Source organism: Sciurus vulgaris (genome assembly GCF_902686455.1).
Source record: "Sciurus vulgaris genome assembly, chromosome: 3".
Classification (NCBI taxonomy): domain Eukaryota; kingdom Metazoa; phylum Chordata; class Mammalia; order Rodentia; family Sciuridae; genus Sciurus; species Sciurus vulgaris.
Genome location: NC_136463.1, coordinates 145,319,811 through 145,344,685, shown reverse-complemented (window position 1 = coordinate 145,344,685; position 24,875 = coordinate 145,319,811). Strand labels below are relative to the sequence as shown.

The following is a 24,875-nucleotide window of genomic DNA, read 5'->3' as shown; positions in this document are numbered from 1 at the left end:
AAATTCTGAGTCAGTAACTCCTATTCCTACAGTCAGGGATGACATGCTGTATGTTCCAATGTCCCAGTGTAACATCAGTCTTAGAGATAAAAATGTGAATCTCAATGTAGTTGTCAAAATATGACAGGACTTTCAGAAACATGTTTGTGTGTATCAGACACGATCTCAAATGTTTAAATGTATGAAACCATTTAATCATCACACCAAATTTATGAACTTCAATACACTGGTAAACCCCATTTTATAAAGAAAACTTAGGCACTACACAGAGAGGTTAATCAAACATCCCACAGCCCAGCAGTAGATAGAAGAGTACAACTTGAGCAACAGTATATAGTAGAGCTATGATTTGAACCAGTCATGCTGGTTTCAGAAACCATACACTGAACTACAGCTTACGATCTTCTCAGACATTTAGTTGAATAAATTGTGTGTGCATAAGGGTCTACATCATGCGTATACACAAATATGCATATGCGTGTGTGTGTGTGTGTGTGTGTATAGAACATGTCCAATATATGTTACATGTTTAGAATTACATTTTTAATGAAATATAAAACAAAGACTTTAAGTGCCAGTGTGTTATAAAATTTATCATTAACAGGCTGACATTGTTCATGATGCCCTTGAAGCTATTTCTCATTAGGTATACACTTTTTTTTTTTGGCAGAATGTTCAAGAATGTTTGACTTTAATTTGTTTTTGTAGATGTATCGGATTATTCTCCAATAAAATATCTTCATTATGACTATATGTCCAGTTATTGATTTGAGGATGCTGTCCTAATGTTTGCCATTTAAAAAAAAAAATTACTGAGACCTGTATTTTAAGTCTGAGTTAGACAGATTTCTTGGTTAATTCCAACAGAATAAACAGTATGGGTACTGAAAACATTTCCATTGGCCATATCCACAGTGTTCATAATAAATAGCTTTCTGAAGAATAAGCTTTGTTTACTGAGAAACTGTCCTCCCAAAGGTGTTTTAAATTGGGTAAAAACTATTGCTGGTCTTCAGTGGTTTACTTCCAAATGGTAATATATCCTATGTGTTGGCTCATCTAAACAATAAATCAGCAAAGTGTCCTCTGCAGCCTACACCAGTCTGTTCCTGACATTTCTTCTTTGAACAAATTGTAAAATTCTGGGCTGGGAGATAGCTCAGTCGGTAGAGTGCTTGCCTTGCAAGCACGAGGCCCTGGGTTTGATCCCCAGCACCGCAAAAAAAAAAAAAAATTGTAAAATTCATACACAATGACCAATTGAAAAATCAATACTAATGAAGGTCTAAATGCTTATTTTCATTTTTAAAAAGAAAGAAAATAAATAATGAAAAGAAATTATTTTTCTAGCCCCCCATTGCAAAATAACATTAATCAGGAGTGGGTTCATTCATCCCTTTGTCACTAAACTATGAATGAAACATAAGAAATCAGAACACTGCACTTGGGACAAATGATCTTCTAAGAATTGTTTATCGGTCTTTTTTTTTTTTATTCATTGCTTTCTTTTGGAAACCTTTGACATAGCACATAGTACATAGCTCTCTTCTCTAAGTTCATCCTAAGATGAGTTTTCTACAGTCAAAATTGTTTTATCTGGGGCAATAAAAGTAATATTAGGTCCCAACTAGCCATAGGGTTTATAATCAACAGATATTAAGAGATGTATATCTGGGAGAAGTACACAAGAATTGAGACAAAGGCAAAAATAAAAATGAAATTAATATTACCTTCACAGTAGCACAAATCATTGATGTATTTCTGTAATAAACATAGATATCTGCATAAATTTGGAATTTTGGCCTTTCAAATATACACATAAAATTATCAGTTATAACAAAGAAATAAATTAATATGTTTGGTAGCAGTATGCAGTTGAATTCTAATCAAATATGATTGTCCTTCCCTCAAAAATATGTTGATATAGGGAAAAAGAAAATACAACAGAACTATTTGTATTACTTCACTCAACACTGGATACTCAAACTTGTGGGAAGGAATAGAAAAAGAAAAAGAAGCCCTACATTTATCAATGTATCAGTGTATTAGTCAAGCTTCTTCAGAGAAACATAATAGGTAGATAGATAAAGATATTTATTATAAAGAAGTTTTCTCATGCAGTTAGGAAGGCTGACATATCCTAGGATCTGCAGTTGATAAGCTGGAAACCATGGCAAACTAATGGTATAGTTCCAGTCTGAATCAGAACATGAGGAAATGTCCATCATCATGATGATCCTTGTTTCTATGGTCACGTGGTCATAGTTGGTATTTACAGCTACCTTATTTCATTATAATTCCTTTACCTGCAGCATACACCTTGCTGGTGATGGCTCCTTACCTGATGAGGTGAGGCAGACCTTCATCCCTGAAGGATCTCCATCATGTGTCCTTCTGTCCAGATTGGTTGTTATAGTATTTCATTGACTATAAACTCAGAACATGGTAATACTAAGAGACTCCCTGGGGAATCTTCTGTATTTCTCCCTTATGGAGTAGTCCAATTTCTCCTTGATAACCAGGATCAATCACCCAAGTCAGCACAGTAATTCTCTTCTTCACCTGATGATTCAGAGTCATGAATAGACTGAGGCCAAGCAGTAGTCATAACTTCCTACTAAATGAGCCCTGGATGTGTCTTAGTGCAATCATTCTTTACTTTGGAAGTAAGACCTCTGGGCTAGCAGAGAATAAAATCACAAATAGAGTAAGCAAAAAAAATTTTTAATGAGTCACTAGAGGTAGGAGTGGGTTTGCCACTTCCATTTTCACTCTTGAATCCTGCCTATGGGACAATCAGCTCCAGATGCTGTTATCAGAACATGTACAGCCTTCTGGGGGAACCTTGTCCTAACCCTGCAAATTATCGCCACCAAGCTGGCACTATAACTGAGTCTTCAGAAGGCCCTTCCACACTCTGTCAAGATAGCTGCTCTGAAGTAGTGGGGAACATGGTAGGACTAGTAAATTCCATGAATCCCATGAATATTGTACCCAATGCTGTGAAGTGAATTCCTTGGTTAGAAGAAATCTTGTATGGCACGCAATAATTGTAGATAAGAGCATCCATGGATGGTAGTACTGGGAGAAATACCACATACAAGAAAACATGTAGATATTCAGAATATCTATTCTAATAAGGACAAATGCTGTTTCTTTCATTATGGAACCAGTCCAGTATAATCAACCTGCCACCAGATAGCTAGCTGATCACCCCCAGGGAATGATACCATATTGGGGTCTCAGTGTTGGTTTCTGATGCTAGGTGATTAGGAATTCAGCAAAGGATGTAACCAGAGTGATCTTGGTGGGTGGGAGTTTATGGTACTCTTGTCAGGCATAACATTCCTTCCTGCCATCCTGGTCACTTTGTTTATGAGCCCATCAAGCAATGACAGCTCTGGAGATAGAAGCTGACTAATGTCTACAGAGCAGGTTATTCTAGCCATTAAAATTACCCTTTACCCTTTTGTGGGCATTCACATGGAGCACAAATAACTTCATCTTTTTGACTATTGAGAGAAAACCATCCATACCCCATATTTCCTTGTCACTAATTTTCTAACCATGTTCCATCTGAGTTCTTGATCATCCTGCCAAACATTTGGTCCTAGACCATGAATCAGTGTATAACTACACATTCTGCTATCTCTTTTTCCAAGCAAAGTGAACAGTCAGGTGCACTGCTCAAAGTTCTACCCACTGACAGAATTTCTCTGTACCACTCTCCTTTAGAATGTCCTAGAAAGGGGCTCTGATGCAGAATCTGTCCCTTTTAGGCCATAGCTGTACGGTATACAGAATTATCTGTATACTAGGACCATGCCTTCTTGCTCTCTGTCAACTTATCATAGGGGAACACCCCAGGAGTTCATAGGAGTCCATAGGCTAAGATAGAGAAGGTAGTAAAACAGGAGTGGGTATCATGGCATTTAGGCACCTATTCTTTGTGTAACTTATGAGTATTTTGAAGGCCTAATTTCATGTAAGTACTTCCATATGATAATGGAGTACTATTGTGCACATCCAACTGTATGGCTTGGTAGGAAAGATAATACTCAATTCATGATGTGATGTTTAGATTGCATTGTGATATAGTGGCCCATGGTTAAGTATTCAGTCTCTACTAAGCAGGTCAACAGCTATTTCTTGAAAGAATAGTTATCTGCAGAGGGTGCAAAGCTTTACTTCAAAATCCTCAGGGATTGCACTATGATTTATTTACAGTAGCCTGCCAAAGGCTCTATACAGTATCCTTATGTGCCACTAACACTTTAAATATCAGTGGATCTGCTAGGTCATATGGCTTAAGCAGTAGAACAGCTTGCATGGCAGCCTGGACCTGTTGTGGATCCCATTCTTATTTTGGGCCCTATTCAAAACTAGCAGATTTTCAGGTCACTCAGTAAATGGACCAGAGTAACAGGTTCAAATGAGGAATATGTTGCCTTCAAACTTCAAAGAAGCCAACTAGGCATTGTGCCTCCTTTTTGATTGTAGGAGGGGTGAATGCAACAACTTATACTTCACTTTAGAAGAGATAGCTCAACATCCCCCCCAACAATAGACCCCAAGAAATACCACTGAATTTTTGTTAGATTTGTTTTTTCACTCCTTGACAAGCAAATATCTTACCTATAAAGTAGTTGCAAATCCTTGCTCACTAGGACCAATCAGCATAATGCCATCAGTATAATGGACCAGTGTGATATCTTTTGAAAGAAAAGGGTATTCAAGATTCAGCAAGCTAAATTATGATATAATGCTAAAGAGTTGGTATATCCCTGGAACAGGACAGTGAAAGTATATTGCTAGCCTTGTTAGATGAAAGCAGAGTTTCTGGTGGTCCTTATTGACCAATAAGGAGAAAAAGGTATTTGTATGATTAATAGCTACTTACCAGGTAATAGGGGATGTGTCACTTTGAAGCCACATCTAGCACAGCAACAACAGTTGGAGTCATCACCTGGTTGGGCTTATGATAATCCACTGTCATTCTCCAAGACTTGTTTTTTGCACAGGCAAATAGACAAACTGAAAGGCGATGTGATTGGAATCACCAATTCTGAATCTTTCAAGCCCTTGATGGTGGCTCTAACCTTTTTATCTCCTTCAGGAATGCAGTATTATTTTTGGTTTAATATTTTCCTAGGTAAAGGTAATTCTATCAGCAGCCTCTTGTCCTTTTACACCATATTAATCCTCACTCCAAAGGTCAGGGAACAAATGTGGGGATTCTTCTGTCAGTAGGTAAGTATATCCATTCCAATTATGCCTTCCAGAGCTGGGAAAATAACCATAGAATGGATTCAATGACCCACTACGCCCATGCAAAATGGGTCTGAACTAAAGATCTGTTGATCTGACCTCTATGAATATCTGTTCTGTCTAGTGGACCACATTGTTGTTCTGAGTCTGAAGGAATTAGGGTCAGTTTTCTATGCCTCATTCTCAATGCAAAGTTATTCTGGTAAACAGCTGTCAGTCCCCTGGGAGAGGACAAGGAGAAAGAGTATAAATTTTTAGAACTGGGTGGGAGTATTTCTTCAAGGAGAGCTGAACTTTCCTTCATTCAAAGAGTTCTGGGTCAGTAAAATAAGTTCAAGTCTGAGAATTGATTCAGGGGCTCTATATCTCTCAGCTTTTGATTCAAGTTAGACTTTCATTTACTTAACCTAGAACTTTTCTGTTTATAAAGATCAAATAAGAATTTAGTAGGCTTTGTACATATTTCACTTTAGGAATTCATTGATCAACTAGCCAACCCAATAGGTCTACATGGGTCAGATTATTCTGATTGCTTCTTTGGTTCTAGTGTCCGTTATGGTCACCATACCCATATTGTTTTTGTTGGTTGAGTTCTGCCTTTTGGCCTCTACTATAATGGAATTCAATTACTCATGTTACATTTAGGTTTATTGATTCAGTTGCTGTAGTTTCTACTTAAGTTCTGGTCTACAGAGAAGAGAGATAATAGAGCTCTTTGGAGAGGCTAGAGTTCTTCTCACAAGTTTATCACAGAATTGGTGAAATTTATGTCTTCTATGTCTTCTTACTATTGTTGAGTAGGTTTTAAATGACAAATCCATTCTAACATTCCCATATTCCTAAGTATTTGAATCCCTTCCTTTTCATTGAACCAAGGCAGATATGACCTTTCTGATTTAATCACTGTGGGTCACCTATTGTTACATGTTTAAAGCAACCAAATCATTAGAGCCCTTTCTAACTCTGCAACCCATGTTAAATGTAGAGTATCTATGTAGTGAGCCCTATCAATAAATTCATCTTGATCCAATTTCATGTTATTTTCACCATTGCCCCACATATTTATTATTCACGTCCACTTCCACTCCTTGGATTTATGTCTATATAAGTTAGAAACTCAAATAGTTTGGGAACTATAGCCCACTTCCTCATGGGTCACATTTTGTACCTTACTTTAAGGTGCTGTTGAGACTTGAGTTCTCTTACAGGTCTAGAAGCAAAAAGAAATTAGGGAAGTAGATCCTGAGGAGACTCAGTAATACCTTACACAGCAACTGCCTCAGAGGAGGCCATTACAGTTTCCTTAGGAAATGCAAGGTTAATCTCTTCAGATGGAAATAGAGAGACTGCTTCCACTAACGAAGATGACTCATGAGAATTTACTGGCTCAGTTTTCCAAGTTTCATCAGGTTCTTCCCACATATTACCATTCAAATTTCCAGGATGCATTTCTTTCCAATCAATGCCCATATGCTAACAGTACATACCTTGGGAGGCTGAGAGTTCCACTTGTATTGCAGTTCACTCAGTCATAGGATGAAATCTAGGTTTGATATTCATCAATCATAGGATGAAATCTGGGTGTGATATTCAGCAGTGTCAGCCCTGTGTCTTTAGAAGATAAGGGTCTCCATTAAAGCCCATGCAATTTTTCAGCTATCTATGAGGCATTTTAACTATGAATTTGAATTCTGGACTCATTCTTTTGTTCAGCAAAACTAGTAGCAACCAGATAAACTTATTATATTAACTTATTTATCAAAAATATTTGAAAGCATCAGACCATCACCCAGATCCTTGCTTTATATAAGTGGTCAATTAAGAGTAACGAATCGTTATATGTCACATATCTCTATTGCCAGATTACACCATAAACAATCAGTACTTGCTTTACTATGATTATGGGAAATCATTCCAGAAAACCCAGACCTAATTGTGAAAAATCATCCCTAACATTCTGTTCCCCTAGAACTATTCTTGGTACCAAAACCTATATTGAGGTTCTGCAGAGGAACAGTATGTATAGGAAATGTATTGGGGTGTGATTAGGAGATACAGATAGATAGGGAGAAAGAGAGATTATAAGAGATTATAATCAACTCACATGGTATAGAGACTGACAAGTTCCAAGGTGTACAGTCAGGAAGCTGACAACCCAGGAGAGTGGATGTTGTACTTCTAGGTTGCATATTGGTAGGCTCTAGTCCCAAATAAAGATAATATTTCAGTCCAACTCTGAAGGTAGGAAAGAGGTAATGTCCCAGCTTAAGACCATTAGACAGGATGAGTTGTGTCTTACTAGGTCTTTATGTTCTATTCAGGTTTTCCACTGAGTGGATGAGGCTCACCCATATTAGGGAGAACACTATGCTTTACTCAGGTCTTCCAAATCAAATGCTAATCTCATCCAGAATAATCCTTGCAGACATACCCATAATCATGTGAGTATGTTTGGGTACTCACAGGCCAATCAGATTGACACATAAAATTAGCTCTCATAATCAGTCTATGACATTTTGTATAACGTTATTATATATTTAGGGGACATAGAATTCTTTGTTTTAGAGATGAGTTTAAAGTTCTTATAATAAATATCTTTTTATGCTTCTGTTGTATTTCCCTCTTAAGGTGTTCATGTCATAAAGGTGCTACCAGAGAAAACTTTGAAGTATTTGAAAACCTTATACTTTTCAAGTTACTTTTTCCTCTTTTGTGAATTCTGACATCATTGTGAGGTAGGTAGGGTAGGCAACTCTTGTTTGACAGACAAATACACAAAAAACTCTGAATGGCTAAGGATGATCAATGTGCAGTAAAAGAAAGGATTTTAATGATTTAGGTTATTGCCTCAATAAAACTACTAAAAAGATATTTTAAAGGAATAGAAAAAAGCTAATACCACACAGTTGAAAGGCCACTGGATCAGGAATTCAGAAAACTGAGATCCTTCCTTGGGTAAAGTCACATCATTTCTCTTGTTCTCCATTTTTTTTAATATATGCTGATGTAGATGATGATGATAGACAGATTAATTCAGTATCTACCCAAAGTATACATTTCATCATTTTTTAGTATATGCAATGATCAACAAAATCTCTTTTCATCACTAACAGAAGAAAACTGTACCCATTAGCAGGCCATCCCCATTTCTCTCAATTTCCTTCCTTCGGCATTATAGATAATCACTGATCTAATGGTCCTTTATGGATATTTTATATAAGAAGAATCATTCAGTGTACATTCCTTTGTAACTGACTCCTTTCACTTAGGATAATGTCATTCATACTGCAGCATGTATCTTTACTTTATTCTTTTGATTGATAAAATATTGTAATGTATATATACATCATATTTGGGTTATCCATTCATCAGTTGATTAACATTTGCTTGTTTCCAATTTTTGGCTATGATGATACTGCTGTTATGAACACTTGTGTACAGATTTTTGTGAAGACATATGTTTTTAGTTTTCTTGGATATATACCTAGAAGTTCTGGTATACTCTGTGTTTAAATTTTTTAAGGAACTACCAGACTTGTTTTCTAAGGGGACTACATCACTTATATTCCCATCAGCAGTGCATGAAGGTCCATATTTCTCTGCTTCACTGCCAATACTTACTATTACCTGTTTTTTTTTTTATTATTATTATTACAATCTTACTGGGTATGAGGTGATATCTGATTGTGATTTTGATTTGTATTTCCCAAGTGGCTAATGCTATTTGGTCTCCTTCTATATGTATATTGGACATTTATGTATCTTTTTTGGGGTAACATCAGTTCAGATCCTGTGTGCATTCATAAATTAAATTCTCTATTAAGGTAAATCGGTTTAAAAATATATTCTAGATAGAAGTCCCTTATTAGATTTATGACTTGCAAATAGTTTCTCCATTTTGTGGAGTTGTCTTTTCATTCATTTGACAATAGTTTTTAATTTTGGTGAGTTCTATTCAGCTATTTTTTTCTTTATGTCACTTCTGTCTCTTGTTATGTCTAAGAAAGCTTTGCTTAACCAGGGGCTATACAGATTTACTGTTGCACTTTTTCCTTAGGGACTTATAGTTTTGGTTTTATATTGAGGTCTGTGATCTATTTTGACTTAATATTTGTTTTTAGAGTAATGAAGAACTCCAAATTCATTTTTTACATGTGGATACCTAGTTGTTCTAGCACCATTTATGAAAAAGATTTTTCTTTCCTCATTAAATTTTCTTGGTCCCTTTGTTGAAGTCAGTTAACCCTGTTAGCAAGGATTTATTTCTCTTGTCTCATTCTATTCCAGTGATCTATATGTCCATTCTCATGTCAAAACTAGACTCCATTTTCTTGTAGGTAAAACAAGAGAAATGAGAGTGTTGGACTATAGATTTTCATCCAGGTTTCCTTTGAACTCTCACATTACTACAATAGGAGCAGACTACTGTGAGCTAGAAAGCACTGCTACACAGCAACCCAGTGGTCCCTGTAGCATTCTTCCTCTTGCCTTGTTGACCTGATATTTCCACCAAGTTACTTTTAAGTTAGAAAAGATGATATATTGTGTCCCAAAAACAGCACTTCCCGCTTTGTATTTTAACCATATCAACTAGTCATCTCTTTAGAAATCACAGAAAATTGAAAGCTCTTCAAAGGATTTGAAGCAGCTGTGGCTAAATGTAAACAGAAAATGAAACTCTTTAAATAAAAAGAAAATTAAAGTGTTGAATAACAAAACAATGTCTAGAAGAAGAAGGTGAAAGACAGGACAGAAAGAAAAATCAAGACTAAGAGAAGCTGTTATGATTAATCAAAAAATCATCTCTGAGTGTCCTGCATTTAAGGCAAAGAAAAAAAAATAACTTGTAGTGTATTAGAAAAGACAATTTTACATCATTACCCTATGTACTTGCATGATTACATGAATGGTAAGAATCTACATTGTGCAAACCATCGAAACAAAATGATGTACCCCATTTGTTTACAATGAATAAAAATGCAGTTTGTAAAAATAGAAAATATATAATTAAAAAAGAGAAAGATGATTTTAAACCAGAGTCTGAAGACCAAAGGAAGAATGGATGGAAGAAACAGAAATTAAGGTCAGTGAGGCAATTAAATCAAAATTCCAATGCAGTCTTTGCTTCCTTAGGGGTGTATGAGACACAGGGAGGTAGGAGTCAGTAAACCCCTCCCATGAGGACTTCATGAACTAGGATTCACTTTTGCCACCTCTTGCAAGCCACTCCCAGCAGAGTTGGGAGCTGTCAGCAGCACCTGGTGAAGAACAGACAAAGGGAAGATAAATTGCTGGGGGGAAAGAGGAAGCCAAGTTAATCTTATGTTACTTACATCCTTATGAAAACTCCTTTTGCTTTTAAGAAGTGCTATTTATGAATTCTCCAGGGAGTAAAAAAGCAGAAGAGATGGGTTTTTTTGATATGATGTCAATAGAAAATTCTTTTAGCTTCTGAAATAAATGATGCTTTTGTTTTGGCTTTCTGTTTTTCAAAAAAAAATAAATACAAAATGACATTTGACAAATTAAACAAGACTTCTAATTAAATAAACAGAAATATAAATAGCTTAAGTCCTTATGTAAAAATGTTTTTAAAGTAATAGAATAAAAACCAACATTTAAGTGGTGGAAAAATAAATGATATATAATTTAAAAAAAAAGACAAGTAGTTCATCAAAAGAGATATTTTTTACCATTTCTGAACTCTACAACAATATACATTCTGTGCATTTAGTAAAATTTTGAATGGAATCAAAGATACCATCCTTGATTACTATAAAATTATTCATATTGGAACTTACTATAATGTTTTAATGATGAAGTTCTAAAGTTGTAAATTGTAACTCTCTAGAAGTGACTCTTTAAGACCTGAGTACTGATATACAGAGAGATACCAGTATTATGCTTAAATGACTTAGTACAAGATTAAAACAGGAGAAATGAATGACTAGGCTATCCTTTGGTCACTTCTTTATTTTCAATTATCTCAGCCAGAGATTAAGCAGAACACCTGACGTTTCTAATATGAGTCTTTAGAATTGTATTCCTAATTAGAGTAAGGTATATTCCATGCTTGTGTGATTATATCAAAATGGATTCTACTGTCATATATAACTAAAAATAACCAATAAAAAAATAAAGGTAAAAGTTACTTTTAAAAAAAAAAAAAAAGAACTATATTTGCCATGTGGAAAGAGCACACTAAGTAGTTGTTGGGAGATAAATAATTTGTCCATGTAGCAGACTGGGGGAGATGGTATTTGAATAGTGTTTCCTGAACTGTTCTCTGTTTTACTCCAAACTATTAATGAATGACTTAGAAATTATATGATTTGGTTTGTGTCATAAAGTGTTGTTTTCTTATACAGTTTCTTTATCAACATTTTATTTTGCTATTAACTAATAATAAAAGATGTGGTTGTTATGTAAGTTGTACAAAGTGAGAAAACTTTGATCAAATTTTTATGATATTCAGAGGAGTTTTATAGGCATTGAGAAAAGAGAGACATTTATTGGGAGAAATAAAGAAATATATTAACTATCCCATAAGAAGTCATGTTTACCATCTTATTTAACATTTGCACAAAAGAGTGATGACTTAGGTATTATTTTACTGCATTTGTGTAAAGTCTGAAACTAAAGTTGAGAGGAAAATAATAGGCTAGTATAAAATCCTAGGTTGGCATAGATCTTGCATCCCACCTCAGCTTTGCCCGTCCCAGGGTGATCATCCTGTTCATTGCATAAAGCTAAAAGGTAGATGTCAAGATGAAATGGAGACAGTGAAATTTTCTTGTAGGAGAAAGTTTATGGCTAAGAATGTGTGTAGTACCTAAAGAGTTAGAAAAATACACATAACCACATGATGAGAGTTTTCAAGTTTATTAAGGTAAATAAAACTAAATGCTTTAACATACAAGTGCAAATTCTCAGAAGTATAACACACACACACACACACACACACACACACACACACACTCTTATTTGTTGCTTTTATCATAATTTAAGGCAGATGTACCTAATCAGTCATCCTTAACGTAAGGTCTTTCAGGATTCTTAGCATTTTCCATAGCATGAGTTTGTCTTTTTTTAAATTGTTGGGGTTCTATTCCTTGATTTCATAGAAAGCAAAGAGAAGACAAGATCCTACATGGGAGTTTTTATCAGCTAGTCTTAGCAGTGACATTAGTGATTCCACCCACATTTCACTGGCCATTACATTCACTATACAATAAAAGTATCATAAAAGAGAAAGAACCCAGTAATGAGATTTGGTAATATTCTCTGAAAGAGACTGGATTTAGTGAAGTTCTATGGTATGGGGAGATATGTATTTATTCATATGGTAGGTCATGTTCTGTCGGAGTCCCAGAAATACAGGGTAAAACACACAATTCTCACCTTTAAAGAGCTTACATCCTGAGAAAGGAGGAGACAAGGTATAGGCAATAAGGAAATGAACAGGCAAACAAGATGCTTTCAGATAATGAGTGTTTTTGAAAGAAGAAAAACTGAAAATCTGGGCTCTAGGAAAGGAGAATGCTATGTAAGATTGGGTATTTAGGGAATGCCTCTCTGAGGATAGCAGGTCAGCCATGCAAAGATCTGTAGAAACAGCATTATGAACAAAGAGGACCTCTGTTCCAAAGGCACAAGAGTAGGCGTGAGCTTGATGTGCAGAAGGAGCTGATAGAAGTTCAGTGTGTCTGCAAACACAAAATCAGAAGGAGACTGTAGGATGAAGTTAAAAAGGGGTCTGATCATGAAGGCGCTAGCAGGCCTTAATGAGTTGGTTTGATTTTAAGTATCCTGAGAGACTTCCAGACATTTTATTCTGGAAATGGTATGATTTATCTCCACTCTCACTTCCTGCTGAGGCATTTCCAAACTGCTCCAGAACATTACTGCCAATCCCCTTCTCTCATGCCCCAGAACATTTTCCCTTGCTTTAACCATATCAATATTTAGTTACCTTGAAGTGTGGATATGTGATCTCCTTCCCTGGCATGTAACCGCCTGAAGAGCAGAGGACTTCTATTTAATTTGTGGCTTTCTCAGTAACAAGTACAGTTCCAAGAAAGCACTTAGGTCCTGAGTAAATGCATGAATAAATGAATGATGAATAAATAAAAGAAAGACTGGAAATGGTCAGAGAAGGCAGAGCAATGCACCCTTATATTTAGAACCTGCAACATGCTTTCCCTTTCACTGTGTCATTTGATTCCCACTAGCACATTGACTTCATGGGGAAGAGTTTGGTATTTGCACAGTTATGACAAGCAGGAGATTAGAGAGTGAGGCAAAGAGAAGTGAAGACTGCAGCTGAGCACTGGGAATTATAATGGAACATCTGTAAAAATAGAGGATCAGGAGGTAGAGTCAATTTGGAGTAGAGGAGGAATTTGGTAAGAGAATATGTCCTGAGTCAACTGATAAAAGGCAGAACCAAATGGTATACCCAGTAGGCAAATAATTAAAGGTTAAGTTATGTGCTACAGACAGAAAGGGCTGCAGAGTTCAGAGAAATCTCATAAAGAAAATGGATTTGAATCTGAGGAATGAGACTATACCTTAGGTAGCAAAAAACTAGACCACTAGGGACATGACACAAACCATTTACTGAAAATAATGGGATAGCATAAAGAAGTAACAAGTAAGTAATGGGAACTAGAAAGAGATCAGAATATATTAATATTATATATAATTATATTAATTAAAATAATTAAGAGTCAAGAAATTAGAAATAGGGGCTGGGGAGATAGCTCAGTCGGTAGGGTGCTTGCCTTGTAAGCACAAAGCCCTGGGTTCGATCCCTGCACCCAAAAAAAAAAGAAAAGAAATTAGAAATAAAACAAAGAAGAAAAAATAATTTTTTATTTTAAATAAATAAACTTCCATTTATTTATTTAAAAAATAATACAGCCTTGCTGCTCATTGAGTATTTCTGATTCCCCATTTGCAAAGTAGAAGAAACAGGGCTCTGCCAAGATTATACTACCTGGCTTCATGAGGTTGAGGATATTCAGTTGCCTAGATCAAGACTGGGTCTGAATATTTGATTGCCAGTACAAGACCTTGCAGAGTTCTTTTCTTTTTCCAATGTGGTAACCAGCCATGTTCAAATAGGTGGCTGCTTCATCATCCTGGATCCCTTAGTGACACATAATATGTTCAGAACATGGGTCTCTCCTATGTTAAACCATGAAGATTTGAGGATGTTTCTTCCTGCAGTATAGCATCTCATCTTGACTGATGAACTCAGCATGAGTGTTGAGTAAAGAAGGATACATGTCGAGTGAGATTCACTCCTGAGATAGGAAGCAAGGGAGAAATTGAAGATCACTGAAGAAAGAAGAGATAAAGTTGGGAAAAGATACTAATCAACCTTCCAACACACTTATACCAAAGGCCTTGCAGTGAAGTGGCCCTAAAAATGTCACTGCATATGTCTTAACCTATCCATTTTCCACCTAGTGAAAAGTAGGGCAGGCCATCTCCTCCAGAAAGGCCGGTGAGCCCCTCAGATGGGCTGGTATGTCACTCTCCCTCTCCCCTCCTTCCAACTAACACAAATTAGGTTGACTTGCCTGAGGAGCAGAAAGGTGAGAGGGCAGGTAGTGGTGCTTCCAGGTCTCCAGTGCCACACTGCCCATGATAAAAGAGAACAAAGAACCAGAAATATCACAGCCAAAAAATAGGACGACCATTTATAAACAGGAGAGAGCAAAATACTTGATTGGGTTCTGACAAGAAGGATGTGTTTAGGAAGATAAAACCAAGCTTACGAGAATAAAGTAGAAATTGGTTTTCCATATGGGGCCTACCAATGTGGAGATTAGTGAAAAGAAAGGAGAACAAAAAAGAGGTAAATCCATTTTGTTCCAACAATGTGCAACATATTAGTGGTTTCCCCCCCATGGAGAGGTGATGAGGAAGGTGAAAGAGAAAGGAAATGAACCTCTTTTTTAGCTCGATATTTGACTACTTATAGAAACCCTCATTTTAAATTTTAGGAATTGTACTTAAATCTATATTTAAGATAATTGTTTTAATATTTTAATGTAATTTCAAGTTTCATTTTAAAGTTTAAATAGAAAATATACTCATCAATTTTATTTATATTTAAAACAAAAAAAAACATATTTCCTTTTTTTTGTTTTTTTGTTTTTTATTGTTTTTCCTTTTTAAGAGAAAATGTACAAACCAGTAAAAACTAATTCTTTTTTGGAAATTTTTTTCACAAGAAGAGAATTGTTACTGCCTAGCAAAAATAGATGCTTAGTTTGTGATTGAGGTATATCTAAATCTCAGGAGTGTGGTGGTCATATTGTGTCAGAGTCTAAATCTGATAAATCTGCCTTACTTTTTTCATTGGCTGTGAACCAAGACTTCAAGTTCTGCTAGCCAAATGTAATAGGAAAAGATATGCTTGTGTGGGTGTATGGATGGGTGGATGGATAGATAGATAGATGGATAGATAGATGGATGGATGGACAGATGGATAGATGGGTGAATGGGTGTCTGGGTGGATGGGTGGATGATGAATGAACAGACAGAAGTCAGATGAATGTATGGATAGATTTATCTAACAAGGCAGGTTGGTGTCTTGAGAGAGAATGGACTGTCTGTAAAACCTGAACAAAGGCTCCTATGTTAGAAAGCAGTTGTCATTCAGGCCTTGAATATCAGTGCTGCCACATACCCCTGTATAGCTTTAAGTTTTATAATCTTTCTGAGTCACAAGATTTCCATCCTAGGAGCATTTAAACAACAATTATATGAGGTTTTTAGGATACATAGAAAGTATTATTATTAACCCCAGTTTTCTTTGAATTTATTCAATAAGTTATATCTCAAATGTGTTTCTCTTTGCTTATATCCATTTGGGGTAGGGGATCTTAGTAGGGTTTGAACCCAGGTCCTCACAAATGTCAGGACAGTACTTTACCACTGAGCTACATGTTTGGTCCCTTTGCCTGACTCTTAATCATTTATTGTCCAGACCATGATTTGGAGAAATATTATTTGTTCTCTCACCATAAGTGAGCTGTATGATGGTGTCCTAGCTCATCACAGAAACTCTTCATAAGTCTCCAAATAGGAGAACAAATCGGTCTTGAATCTTAACTACTTATTTCACTGGATCCAAGAGTGAGGAAGTGTGAAAACAAACCAACCAACTGGGATTGTAAAAACAAAATTAATACTTGCACTTATTTTGTTATACATTGAATAATAATGTAGGTGTTAACTTGTGTACAATGAATCAAAAAGTAATAATAAAAAAAGAAAAAAAGAATAATGTAGGTGTTAGTGTTTAAAATAAGAAAATCGCACCATCCTCAACTCTCTCGGAAAGTTACTTTGTGGTGGAGAAAATAGCCTATAAATAGCAATTGCTCACATTAAAAAGGTGATTTTGTTTACTATTCAAAAGACCCCTACAATATTATTATCTTTTACTGATGAGAAAACTAAGGCTGAAAGGGCCATAAAGGGACCATGTCATATGGCTCCCAAGTGGAGGGAGCCAGGGTCCAGGCTCCTCGCTCCCTCACTGAATTGCCTCCCAGATGATTGCAATTTGTTAAGTCTAGCTGGATGGGCCTTGGAGATTATTTAATCCTGTCTCTTTGTATTACTGTTTGTAAATGTAAAGCAGAGAGAAGTTAAATGATCTGCCCAAGGTTACATACTTCTGCCTTTTTCTCAATATAATAACACACTTCACTGAAACTCATTTCTAGGACTTACACAAACTAATGGCGAAGTCATGACATTTTTTAATTGAATGCCCAGTAAAAGAATCACTTTTATCTTGTTTTTCAATCTCATGTCCATGAGTGAAATGTAAAACTGTGTTGCAAAGCCAAAAGAGTCCTTATCTGTACTAATAGCCCGCTTTTTTTCTTAGAAGGAGGAAATCATCCTTAGGCTAAATCTGTTTTAAGTAAAACAAGTGTGTGGTCATATTTTTGTGAAGAGTGACTCTGAGGCATTAAGGAAAAGATATCACGACTGACCTTCTAAGTCATGTATCTTTAAATTACAGCCACTATATGATTTCAAGAGCACTATAATCTCCCCTACCCTGCTAATGTCCTATGTCTTATAAGGTCTCCAGGTCACTTCACCATAATTCCAGGTAGGGTGAAAAGTCTCTTGTCTTTTTAATAGAGCAATTGAATATATTTTTAACTGCTAAAGTTTCTGTTGTTCTATCTACCTTTTACTTCTTTATTCAAACATTAAAGACGTCTAAAGTATGTATATTATTTGAATAATCTTCTCGTTTCAAGGCCAGGATTTCTTTTTTCCTTGAAGGATTAAGAGGTGTTAGCTTTTACCATTTACAAATCCAGAAAGCAAGGAAGACTCTGAATCATTTTCCTGGAAACATGTATCGTGGCTGAACACAGTTTAAAGTTGCATCCATTAGATAAAATCTTCATTGAAGATTCTATACAGAGCTAGTTCTAGTGTTTTACATAAAGGCCCAGCTTCCTGTCCAACTTTGCGACCTAAGTTCTCTGAACCTAAGCTTTTCTACCTGTAAAATGGAAGAGGTAACAGTATGTACTCATAAGACTTTCCTAAGGGTCAAATGCTAGAATGTATCTAAAATGTTTAGGACAATCCCTGGTACTCAATAAATTCCTGATGTGGTCTTTGTTCATTCTGCATTTAACTACAGTGCATTTACCTAGACCTGAGTCTTTAGTTTTTACCTTTAGTATATGATGAACAAATTTTTGCAACCCCACTCATGCTGAGTACCCATTCATTCACTGAACACATATTCACTCAATGTCTACTAAATATCAGACATTGTCCCAGGCACTGGTTCCAGAAGTGAACAAAAAGAGATAAAAACTTCCATTATTGAGTTTACTTTCTATTAGAAACATGTGTTTTAATAGAAATAAGCATTTTAATAAAAATAAGTGTTCAGGTAAAAATAAAAAATATAGAAATGACTTGGACTTTATTAGGATGAATTAGATAAAAGGGTGTTAAGAAAGAGAATCATGAATATTCCAATCTTAAGAGAAACCAAGGAAGGTTTTTTTGTTTTTTGTTTTTTGTTTTTTTTGGAGGATATTCTCTTACCATCCTGCTTTATTTTCTTATTTTTTATTTATATTTTTTTGATTCAATGTACGCAAATGGGGTATATCATTTCGTTTCTATGGTTGTACACGATGTAGATTCATACCATTCGTGTAATCATACATGTACATAGGGTAATGATATCTGTTCCATTCCACCATTTTTCATATCCCCTCCCTCTCATTTTCTTCTACATAATCTAAAGTTCCTCCATTCTTCTCTTACTCCCCACCCACCACCCCCATTATATATCATCATCCACTTATCAGGGAAAACATTCAACCTTTGGTTTTTTGGTATTGGTTTATTTCACTTAGCATGATATTCTCCAGTTCCATTCATTTATCTGTAAATGCTATAATATTATTCTTCTTTTTGACTGAATAATATTCCATTGTGTATATATACCACAGTTTCTTTATCCATTCATCTGTTGAAGGGCATCTAGGTTGGTTCCACAATCTAGCTATTGTGAATTGAGCTGCTATAAACATTGATGTGGCTGTGTTACTGTAGTTAGCTAATTTTAAGTCCTTTGGGTATAAACTGAGGAGTGGGATAACTGGGTCAAAAGGTGGTTCTATTCCAAGTTTTCTGAGGATTCTCCACACTGCTTTCCAGAGTGGCTGCACCAATTTGCAACCAACAGCAATGTAAAAGTGTGCCTTTTTCCCCACATCCATGCCAACATCTATTATTGTTTGTGTTCTTAATAATAGCCATTCTAATTAGAGTAAGATAAAATCTTAGAGTTCTTTTAATTTGCATTTCTCTAATTACTAGAGATGTTGAACATTTTTTCATATATTTATTAATCGCCTATATATCTTCTGTAAAGGGTCTGTCCAGTTCCTTGGTCCATTTATTGATTGGGTTCTTTGTATTTTTGGTGTGAAGTTTTGTAAGTTCTTTATAAATTTTGGAGATTAGTGCTCTATCTGAAGTGTGTGTGGAAAAGATTTTCTCCCACTCTGTAGGATGTCTTTTCACATTATTGATTGTATCCTTCGCTGAGAAAAAGCTTTTTAGTTTGAATCCATCCAATTTATTGCTTCTTGCTTTGATTTCTTGTGCTTTGGGAGTCTTGTTAAGGAAGTCTGATCCTAAGCCAGCATGATGAAGATTCGGGCCGACTTTGTTTTCTATTTGGTGCAGTCTCTGGTCTAATCCTAAGTCCTTGATCTATTTTGAGTTGAGTGTTGTACAGGGTGAGAGATAGAGGTTTAATTTCATTTTACTGCATATAGATTTCCAGTTTTCCCTACAATGAAAACTACAGAACACTAAAGAAAGAAATTGAAGAAAACCTTAGGAGATGGAAAGATCTTCCCATGTTCTTAGATAGGCAGAATTCTACCCAAGGCAATATACAGATTCAATGCAATTTCAATTAAAATCCCAATGACATTCCTCATAGAAATAGAGAAAGCAATCGAGTTTCATCTGGAAGAAAAAGAGACCTCAAATACCAAAATAATCCTGAGCAGAAAAAGTGAAGCAGGAGGTATCACAATACCAGACCTTAAACCGTACTACCAAGCAATAGTAACAAAAACAACATGGTATTGGCACCAAAATAGACAGGCAGACCAATGGTACAGAATTGAGGACACAGAGGCAAACCCACATAAATACAGTTACCTCATACTAGACAAAGGAGCCAAAAACATACAATGGAGAAAAGATAGCCTGTTCAACAAAAGGAAGGCTTTCTTAAGAAGACAACATTTTCATGAAAATGCACAGATGAGAAAGCAACACTTATAGACATTAGAGTAATTCTGTCCTATATCATAAAGACATTTATTGAGTAGCAACCATATGCCATATATATTAGGTATATCTTTCATTGTATGAATTCAGATTTAATCCATCATCTTCCCACTCTCAACCTATTATATTTGCAGTGTTTCTGCTGTTCTTTTAATCTCTCCGGCAGGCAATGAACCATGGTATGGCTTATGCTTGATTTCCATTTCCTGTCTCCACATCCTGTCCCTCTACTCAGCTGCCAGGATTGATCATTTGATGGCACAGGTCTTTCTCATCTATCCTTTTCATTTCTAAACTAGTGTAGTTGAGACCTATAGAACCTTTAACTAGACTATTTTAATAATCCCTCATCTCGTGTCCTGAAGTCCAAGCCATGATGCTCAAGCTCTTCACAGACATTGTGGAGCTTGTCAGTTCACAGTCCCGAGATCTTCAACAGTACCCTGAATCAAAATAACTCAAACAGTGAAGCGGCTGGGCAGTTCCAGGGCATGTTAATTAAGAAAATCAGTAACATCCAGGCACTGACTCAGCTCACTCAGATTCTGTGACCTTCTCATCATTGAATCAGGATGGTGGCAAGCAAACTGGAGCAGCACAACATCCAAAGGCAGGAAGGAAACTTCTGGATTGCTATCCGCACCTACCACAACTGACCTCTTTTCATTGCATGTTTATGCCTTTGATAGCCATGGGAGGGAAGAAAACAAGTCAGTGTGCATCCCCTCCACATGTGCTTCCAATAGCTGAGCAGAATCAAGGATTCTTTGGAAAAGAAGAAGGGAGTGGACACGGACTTGGGATGGACAACAGATAATATCTGCCAAATCCTCTATCAATTTTGATATGCCAACCTTTGAGACATGTTGCTGGCTCTTTGCGGTACAAAATCCATGGATATTTGTCACTGCTTGCAGCAACAATTTGCACGGGTCTTATGGGTGGTGGACTGGAAACTGAGCTACTTCTATCTTTCTCTTTAGTGCGCTGCTTTCTTGTTTATAGAGGATAGAGGAAATGAGGCTTACTTGCTTTGAGAGGAGAGAGAGAGAGCCTTTGCTTATCAGAGAGAAAGAGACTTTGCTTAAGAGAGACTTTGAGAGAAGGACAGGCTTTGCTTAGAGCTTAGAGGAAGAGAGACTTGCTGCGCCTCACTTAAGGCTTCTTACTGGTGCGTCCTGCATCCTGTGAACTAAGGGTGCGTCTACCTAAGGTGCTTTAGTGATGCGTCTCAGTTCTCTGCTCTGTGATCTGCCTTCCACCGCTTCTTTCTGCTATCTGCTGCCCCGCTTCTTTCTACTAGCTGTCACCGTGTTCCTTTCTTTCTTCTTGCCCTATTCCTGCTAGCTGCTGCTGCGCTGTCTTGCTCCGCCTACCCTTATATCACCTCCAGGAGGCAGAGAGCAGGGCCACGCCTCTTATGCAAAGATTAGCAAGACGCTAGATGTCCAAGCAGGCACGATTAGGAGTGCTTGAGAACACATGCACATACACTGTGTGCGTGGACGATAAATCACCTGAATGTGCTTATGTCAATTAACCTCCTCGCTGCCGATGTGATCAGGCGCAGTTCTGGTGCGGTCAACATGACACAGCCCCCAACAGAGACAAACCTTATTTTTCCTTCTACAGTAAACTTCAGTCCATATGTGCTCCGAACTTTCTCATCTCCATTCCCTAGAACAGTTGATCTCAACGTGTAGTCAAGGGACAAGGTATTATTGGACTTGTTTCATTCTCATTCATACACAAATGCACAGTGGAGTTTTCCATAGTCTACTTCAAATGTATTATTCAACAGATTCAGTGCAGAAGGTGGTATTAGAATCCAACTTTCTTCTATTAAACCAGACTTTAAAAAGATTTTCTTTGAAAAAGTACACACTGATAATCTTTTCACTAAATTTATTATTAGGAAATATATTCATTTTTATATAATGTATTATCTATGTCAACATGTAATGGGTGTAATAGTATTTCTAAATGAATTAATAAATACAAAATTTTAAAGCCTCAGTTTCAGTTTTTCATATAATATATACTGATAGATATAATCTGCATAAATAAAAGCTGTTTGGGATCCTGGATAGCTTTTAAACTTTTAAAGGGTCTTATAAACAAACAGCTTGAGAAATGTTGCTTTTATCCGAATCACACAGTATCATCCACCTGTAATGTCATTTCCTTCAGTGCTGAAGACCCATCCTAAAAGACTTAGGTCAAGTGAATATTCCTCAGTCCTTGAAAGTAAGCTTTTATTCTACCAAATATAATACATTTGTTTTCTACTGGTGCATAATCAAGGATTATTCTATACTTTCATCATTCTATACTTTAGCAACTTAAAACAATAATGTATATTCACAATTTCTGTGGATAAGCAAGGTGAGTATGGTAACTTGTTTCCCTCCTTTCCTCCTAACCTCTGAGAAAGAGCTGGGAGGCTAGAAGAAAGAAAGAAGAGAAAGAGGGCGAGATGGAGGGAGGAAGAGGAAGAGAAAGAAAAAGGAAGGAAAGAAGGATAGGAGGGAAGTGGAATGCAGAATACATTTATAAACTACTCTTGAGAGGGATGCTGCCCTCATGGCCTGCTATTTGTGGTGTCCACTGGAAAAAGAATATATAAAGTCCTAGTTCAAAAAGCAGAAAAGAAGTGCTGTTGAAGTCTTTTTGTTTGCTTCTTTTTCTTCCATTGGGTCTCCTTTCTTGACTTGCTATGATGGGTTTTATTTGCTGTGTTATTCTAAGTAGCGGAAGAGTAAAATTTAAAATTATTAGAGTGAATTTTACCATTCATTTTATATTGTATTATGCCAGTTAATTGCAAATATGAGCATTTAATTTGCAAATAGAATCACAAAAATTATACAACTTGTATTTTTAACTTATTACATCATACATATTTCATTCCTACCAGAAGAGCAGAAACTACTGTAGAAAACTAACTCAAATGTTTTGATTTCTCTTCTTGATACTCATACATATTACGAATCCTCTCTAGTATTAGGCTTACTGATAAGTAAAGAGATAAAGTCTGCCCTATCTTTCCCTCCCCTCCTATTTTTAGTATAAGTGGTTGGCCAATTTAGGAAAGTAGTAATACATGATATGTGAAAAGTTTCCTTTGTCATTTGCATTTCTTAGATTGCTGGCTAAGACAAGAAATTGAAATGATAAAAACATGCAATCTTAATTTTGCAAAATTTGAGGAAGATATCCAGGTTGATATCTCATTCTGATTATCTTTCTTTATAAAGACTGCTCACTAAATCAGAGTTCTGCATCATTCATTCATTCACTCACTCTAAAAGCATACATTCAGTGTTTATTATGTATTGCATACTACGTATGACAAAGGAGCAGCGGTATATCTTTAGATAAAATGTATCAATCAAAGAGGAATTCTAAGTAAGTAACAGAAAGTCCGCCTTGAAGAGTCAGTGCCCCACCTAATCAGCTATAGAAGCAGCCACTTAGTTGTTCTGAGTCTCACTGAATTCCTACGATTGAGGGAACCCAGGAATTCTGTATCTGTGAGGCATTGAAAATACTGCAGGTCAATAGTGTAGCAAAGAAAGGATGCATCCACTGAGCACATCCCCTGCTCATACTGATGACCCACTGTCTGTCCTGATTTACAAAATTTAAACATAAAATCATTAAGAATTTCACATTCATGGAATGTATCAAACCAAATGGAGGGCCCAGTGTGGGAGGGATCACGTGACCATGAAGCATTTTGGCTATAATAGTAGACAGTGACTATACCCAGTCCATTCTCAAGATGAGAGGATTACACAAAAACATGAACACCAAGAAGCAGGGTGTCTGTCATTGAGATTCTCTTAGATCCTGCCTGCTACATTTGAGAAAAATGATGTTTTTTAATTCATTCCTTTCTTCTTTGTACTCTATAATTCCATATGTGCATCTTATTTTGCAAACATATTAGATGGTAATATCCTCAAGGACAACACTCCTCTTTGAGTGATATATTTTATCGAAAGATACACCACTCCTTTGTCATATGTAATATGCAACACATAGTAAACACTGAATGTATGCTTTCAGAGTGAATGAATGAATGAATGAATGATGCAGAACTTTGATTTAGTGAGCAGTCTTTATGAAAAAAATACTCAAAATGAGATATTGACCTGGATATCTTCCTCAAATTTTACAAAATTAAGATTGCATGTCTTTATCATTTCAAATTCTTTTCTTTCCACAAGAGCAATGTACTAATTTCTCTATTTTGCACCTTGTCATGGAAGGCCCTCCCTCTAAGCGTGGGTTCTTTCTGGCCTCTACAAAAATTGTATTTAGATTAGTGTCATGGTTGAATTATTGTACTTGAGAAGAAAATTAATGATTCAAGGGACAGCTGGAGCATATGGAGAAACTGTTCCATTGGCATTTATATTTTTATTTTGGACTGCATCAAAATGGCAGGGGAGCTACGCCCTTTTAATGGTTTGCACATGTGGTCAGGCATTGTGTGAGCAAATAATGCTTCCCAGTGCTTGTATTCAGTTTTCAGAAAAAGAAAATAAAAATGAGCAGAAGCCTTTGTAGATCTAAGCATTTTCTTCAGTTTTCTTCATCAGTCTGTCCCACAATGCATAAGCTTTCAATTCCAGATCTGTTTCAAGGGTCTTTTATAATGACAGAAACTGAGTCTTTGTTTCCAAGGAGCAGAATACAAAACGCATCAGTGTGCCATT

The 24,875-nt window shown here is 36.2% G+C and overlaps 1 protein-coding gene and 1 long non-coding RNA gene across 3 annotated transcripts in view; one reads left to right on the top strand and one right to left on the bottom strand.

Annotated features, from left to right (window-relative positions):
• LOC306656965 overlaps positions 1-5,087 on the bottom strand; it is a 39,880-nt gene extending 34,793 nt beyond the window's left edge. The window contains exon 1 of the long non-coding RNA XR_013762683.1: positions 4,901-5,087. This is a non-coding gene — a long non-coding RNA (uncharacterized lncRNA). The remainder of the gene's footprint in view (positions 1-4,900) is intronic.
• Positions 1-24,875, top strand: part of TMEFF2 (transmembrane protein with EGF like and two follistatin like domains 2) — a 237,046-nt gene that overhangs the window by 135,165 nt on the left and 77,006 nt on the right. The gene's annotated exons all lie outside the window — the stretch shown is intronic.